The 6,844-nt window shown below is 37.3% G+C and overlaps 1 pseudogene; it reads right to left on the reverse strand.

Annotated features, from left to right (window-relative positions):
• Positions 1–1,769: 1,769 nt before the first annotated feature.
• LOC137735082 (F-box protein At5g51370-like) lies at positions 1,770–5,414 on the reverse strand (annotated as a pseudogene).
• Between the last annotated feature and the right edge of the window lie 1,430 nt (positions 5,415–6,844).

A 6,844-nucleotide genomic window follows, 5' to 3' on the forward strand; every position in this document is an offset into this window, starting at 1 on the left:
TGAAGTTGAAGATTTGGTGTACGATGATATAATCAAAAAATTTTCTTTAAAAACATGCAAGAAGACGATTTCTTAAAGGTTGAAATTTAAAGAGTTTTGCTTGGATTGATCATATATGATTTTGCTATTAATCGTCAGGTTTAGGTACTATATCCTCCCATTGTATTTATTTTTTTTCAAGTAATAATACGGGCATGGGGGCCTAATCCAATTAGAGCAATGATTCCTTAACTTTAACTCAATTGTAGCAATGATCATTCCATTATGACTCATTCAAATGGAATTTTAACAGATTTGACGAAAATGTCTTTGTTTTGATTAGTTAAGAGACCAATGATTATGTATTTCTCAACACTAAGTTAAACAGTCTGATAGAAAAGCTGAAAAGCGGTTTTTTTTTAAGTATAGTAAGAAGTTGCAAATGAAAGTTTCAACGATTTTACAACGAAGACATTTTTAGCAGACGCACATATGAGTATCATTACTTTCCAAATAAGCAAATTCCGAACGAAATCTTGTTTTCCAATCGAGTAGCCAACCCTCATATTAAGCAATATCAAGGGCTTTATTCTCAATGACTTTCAATGTTATTGGCTTATATGTCTATGTTAGGATCAGGATACACCTTTTTGATATATGTTTTGACACATGTTTTAATGGCACTCGCTCTGTAATATTTTTTCAAGGATTCAAACGTTTATTTTTAAGTCATTCCTTAAGAGATGATGTGTACAAAAATTCATTAAAATCTAAAGTCATATAACCATTGAATTAAATTTAGTGTTTCTATGTAGATTCGTATTCTTTCATTTTTTTCACTACAAATGAATGTTTTAGTGTTTTGAATTTGACTTATATTTTGCAAGGATGATCTATTAATAATGTATTAAAATAGATGGTTCGAATCTTTAAAAAAAAATTACTGAATGAGAACTACAAAAACGTGTCAAAATGTGTTTCCGAATCCTGACTTTATATGTAAATATATTGATCAAATTGGAATAAGATCAGCAAAATTAGAAAAATGTAACGGTTTGGATCCTTAAAAAAATTATTGAATGAGAGCCACAAAAACATATGTCAAAATATGTATTTCTGGATCCTCTAAAACATTATTAAAAATACATTCATCTTTCCAGCATATAAAGCAAAATTTCTTGCCATGGTATAGTATGAATAAATTAATAATATAAAATGATATTTGTAAATAAATTAAAAGTGCTAAAATGAGTGAAGGGGATAAAACATAAAAGGAAACTATTCGACTTTGTTTAAAACAAAATTTATACACATACTGTTCCCATAAAAAAATAAAAAAAAATAAAAACCCACTATTCCCACCCAAATATTACCTTTTATGGCAAATCGCCACGGGTAGTTGAGAGTATTAATCCATACACCCGAAGTCCTCCGTCCTACTGGCACTCCCCTGATATCACTTGTACGAAAAAAAATTCCATCCATACCTCATGGGAAGGTTCCCCTAATTGAAGTTACCAAAATATATCAACAAAGTTAGTTACGCTGTTGAAGAAACTCGAACGTCAAATGAGTCGAGACATTAACACAAGGACGTAAGAAAAAATGAATCACATAACATAACAGTTAATGTCACTATACTTCAAGGTAAAAGAAGTTCACTCCTAGTAGATGTTACATATCGACAACGTCGAAAGAGGAGATATACTCTACCCCATGTGTTTGCTTACTCTTAACTCATAGCAAGTCAGTGCAGCTACTTCAAATGACAAAACTAGCACGTCTAACCTTACTGAATATTAGAGAAACAGGACTGGTCTTAAATAACACCGACAACTTGATGCTCAACTGCAGTGGCATGGTTTCTGTGGGCGAGGAAGCAAATGACCCTCGGTTATCACAACGCTCAACATCTACATAAGATTACAATCTAATCTATTTTCTGTGTCGATCCAAGCACTCAACGGCTGCCCAGTGAATATGAGGATGCCCATTGAACTAAAAGTCGAGACTCGCATCATCAAGCAGTAAAAGTTAAGGCTTTAATCTCTTGAAAAACCTACCGCCTTTTATTCCCACTCCAGTCTGGGCAAGACTTGCCGACAAGAGAGCTTTGGAATTTGGTCGCCATGTCAACTCCTTAAGGACAGAAAATAACGTTGCCAAGGCAGGAGTAATTTCACTGTCCGTTACACTGTTACATGACACAACTCTAAGCCTCTGAAGCTCTTTCCAGCAAAGGAGTACTGACTCGAGACCTCCTGTTGTCAGCAGCGAGCATCCTTCTAGAGCAACCAGCTTCACCCTCCTATGTGATGAAAAAGGGCAAAAATATTAACAACGATCACACTCGACAATAATTAATGGTTGTTGCTTAACATCAATCTCAAGCTAGATTATAACAGTAAGAATGATGGCTACTCATACATACAACTGGGGAGAAAAGAAACAAAGAACCTCCAATAATGAATGTAAATGGTCCTTATTCACAAGTTCTATCCACATATTTACGGAAAAAGAACTCTTCAAAAGGCAGAAAATGAAAGTCCTAATCACAAAATTCATAGAATCAAAAGAAACTCAAACTGATCTCTGCATGCAACAAACAGATTTTAGTTCATATCAATACTCAGCCGTAAAGTCATACATCTGTGGAGACGTGAAAGAAGGCAATAACAAGACAACTAGTTTTTCTAAATATCCTGAAACTACAATTTTGTAAATCGATCGAGAGGAAATGTTTTTGAAAGTGCACAAATCAAAACTATTTTTAGCACAGCACAGCACAAACCAAAACTAAATTTTCCAAATTGTTACTGTCTTATTTTGCTAGCAAAACCAGTCCACATACAACCTTCAAGCAACTCTACATATCTCCTTTATCTGACATAATACCAAATGGATATAATCTCTGGAACAGCACCTTTTACCACCCAATTTTTTCGGAAGCTCAGAGCAATCCACGTAATGCATATTATATGACCATTGCCGATTTCATTTCCAAGAATAGTGGACACCACAGCCATAAAGTGTCTATATCCAAGTTCCAACTTGCTGAAAACTTATTCGACTTTCATTTTTTTTCTAAGTCTCCTATTTCTCTTTATGGAAATCCTAATGTGTGGAATTCGAAATAAATTGCAGCACCTCTTGTAGTGGGATAAGCACTAACCACATAATTACATATTTATAGCAAATTGGTATACCCAACTCATCCAACAAAAATATATTCATTAAACCTATGAGGATCAAGTTCCTACATCAAACACCAGGGGGATAAGGAGGCCACACAAATACGGTGTAGGCTTTGATTTGCTTAATTATTGTGTACTAAAGCTAATCACATTTCAATCTCTACTTCCTTAGTTAACCTTGGATGATTGCATTAAATAAAGCCTACAGCTTAGCAAACAAGACAAAGGTAGGACTGGATAGTGGACTCCAGAATAATTTAGATGGGCCATTCTAAGGCAGTTCTAGCCTTAGAGGCAGAGCATTCTCACAAGTTCATTTCTGATCTTTGTCTGGAAGTGTTGCAATAAATGCATGCCATTAGTTAGGAACGGGTGTGTTTCAAAAGTATTCGAAGAAGAAAATTGCCCTACCCAATCACCACGGGTGGGATCTCGTTCTGATGAACCTCCAATTATACTGGACTCACTTTCCTAAAGGAAAGAAATTATACCACAAGACACTTCTTAGGATGGTATTTCCATTAACGCAAAGCCCCAAAATGTTATTACCACTGAAATATTAAATTAGTCAGGTACGCTCCCTACAGAAGAACCACAGACCTAAAAACCAATTAACCATGTTTAACTATTTGCATATTTAGGACAATATTTCTTCCATTTAGTACAAACCAAATAATATGGGTAAACAGTACAACCATCTCCTATGGCATACTCAGAAAGGATTTATCGTGCATAAGAGTTTTTTTCTATTTTTAGATAACCAATTTACCAAAGGCCAATGTAAAGTTCAGACATAACACAAATCTAATCACAAGTTTACTTCAACATATCTCAGGCCACAAACAGATATAAAACACAGATGGGAAGAAAAAAAAAATCTCGTACCTACAAATACTCGCAAATGCAAATACTTCATCCACCAATCCCCAACAATCCTGCAGAACAATATCCCTAACAGCCTCACACACCATGAACAATGCTCTCACACCATGCTGATCCCGCACTTGACAGCGCCGCAAATGCAACTCCTCAATGGTGGGACAAGACCCCAAATGCTCATCAGGTCCCGGGCTCGTGTCAATGCTCTTGCAAGACTGAAGCACCAAAGTTTTCAAATTCCCACAAAAGGGCAGAGCAGCCAACCACCCACCATCCATCCTATGATCATTGAGAGTCAATTCCTCAAGCATTTGGCAGCACTGCCCAATCGCCTTAATCCCATCGTAGCTCCCTTCACACCCACAGAGCTCAAGCTTCACTAACCTCCTACAACCCTGAGCTAAAATCGTCAACCCAATATCCGAAATCACCGCACTATAAAATCCGTCAACAAAACCAATCAATTTCACAATCTGCAAGTTCCTACACCCACTAATCCCCTTCAACGCCAAGTCCCCACAACAATGCAGCTCCAATTCCTGCAATGTCTGGCACTCCTTAGCGATCCTAACCAACCCATTTTCGCTGGCTCCGATAACCGCGATTCGCCGTAAATTCAGGTACGATTGCGCAATCAATCTCAGCCCATGGTCCACCACACTGTTCTTTAACACATCGCTCTCCTCAATAAACCCATTGGGGCTGAAGAGCGAGTCGATATAAACAGTCAAAGCCTTCCTGGTCACCAGAATCCCTGAATTCCTCGGGGACCGAATGCAGGCATGGACAATATCGACATCGTCCAGATTCGGGAACCGGGCGAAAACCCGACCCGAGTCCAAAAACCCCCAATCGAAAAGCTTCACGGAAGTCACCAGCCGGCCGTGGAGGTACAGCCAGCGCTTGCAGACGAGGGAGTTGGGGAGATACCGGGAAATCGGGAGCTTGGAGAAGATACAGAGGAGAAGCTCGTCGGAGAGGAGGGAGGTGGAATCGGGTGCGGGCGGGTCTAGGGTGAGGGAATTGAAGGCGGGGGAGAGGTCCGGCTCAGAGTGAGGAGACGGCGAGGCGGTGGACGGAGAGAGTAAGTTGAAGTGGTTCTGCAGCTGCATCTTCATGATAACATGCTGGAGAGTTCGGTCCGGGAGGCTCAATTCCGCGGCCGTTTGGGCAGAACTGCCGGTGGTGATACTTTTGGGCTTCCGGATTTTCTGTCTGGTGAAATGGTTGACATTTGTTAAAAGTTTTTTTGGTAGATAGAGAGAAACAAGACAAAAAGAAATAAACCATAATTGGGGTTTAGGGTTTGTGAAAATCTAATCATTTTGGGTTTAGGGTTTCTGAAAATCTAATCTTTTTCTTAATTTCCTTTCTCTCTATCTCTTTCTTTCTCTAGGAAAGATTGCAACTTTATTACAACGAAATAACGAAATTTAGTAAAGAAAACTTTAGAAGTACATAAAAAAACAGACGAGCCACGAGCTTCAACATAAATGCCAAGATTAGTATTTCACTAGATCTTGAACAAGATTGAGTTTTGGATAAATATAGTATGGGTAAATGTTAAAGTAAATAGTGAGAAAATGACTCCTTTATCTGCTACAAACGAATCTACGATAAATACAGGTGAATCTACAGTAAGGTAGAAATAGGTGTGCGTGAATTGGCTAAAAATAAAACTTCGATAACGTGGAGTTTTCTCATTGGATGATTAGGGTGTTATGCGTGGAGGATGCGTTGTGTTTTTGCTGTTTTTGGCTTGGAATGATTAACGAATGAGGGGTTTCGGAGACGAAACAATCTTATCATTCGGTGGAAAAGTTTTGTCTCACATTAAAGGGGTTGTGGTTTGGAAAGTACAACTCCTAATTTTGCAACACCCCACTCCATACGTAAAAGAAATTGCACCACAAGTTGCAAGTTACTTTTTTGGATAAGACTTGCTTTCAAAATGGCTTTTTTCTCCTTTTTTTGCCCCTTTATTTCCACGTAATTTGCAATTGCAATTTTCCTTCAAGAGAATAAAGGGATGAATGATAAGTGTTGTACCGGATTAATAATTGCCATATAGAAATGATGATCTTATTTTAGAATGGTTATATGTGAATCAAAATGAGTTGTTTTATACATTTTGACGACGATGTTCATTAATTACCGCGTGTATTAACATAAATTTCAACGGTACTAACTAATAATTTGGTACGAATTAGCGATTTAAATAGAACATTAACTGGAAGAGGGTGTGAGGAAACATGGCTCCCTAACTCCATGCACCTTCGTACGTTTTATACACCACATCACCTTCATATGTCAATGACCTTATTGGTCCTATCACTCGTGGTTGAGAGGGCTTTGGCCTCATGTAGGGGCAGCTAATCTGTTAAGGTGATATGTGCATGTAAAAAGTGTTCTAGAAAGTTGAAATTTTATCACAAAATTAGTTGATGATATAAAAAGTATTTCAATTATTCATAAAAAAAAATTTAAATTTCTTTCTTTTTCTAATGTGAGATTTAATTCCTAATATATATGTTATTTGGATAAATTGAATTATGTTGTAGTCATATTTAGAATAGGAATGTGATTGTGTAAATCCTAGTAGATATGAGAATGTATCTTATATTCTTATTAGGAGTAGATTACCTATTAAGAGTTGTAATCCTAAGGAGAAAGGTTTTTACCTATCCTGCTACTATAAATAAAGGCACAATGGGTGGAATAACACACACCCACAATTACACATCTCACTCTTCACTTTACTATTGCCGCACCTTTCTCTCTCTCTATGGCCT

Source organism: Pyrus communis, chromosome 5, assembly GCF_963583255.1.
Source record: "Pyrus communis chromosome 5, drPyrComm1.1, whole genome shotgun sequence".
In the NCBI taxonomy this organism is placed as follows: Eukaryota; Viridiplantae; Streptophyta; class Magnoliopsida; order Rosales; family Rosaceae; genus Pyrus; species Pyrus communis.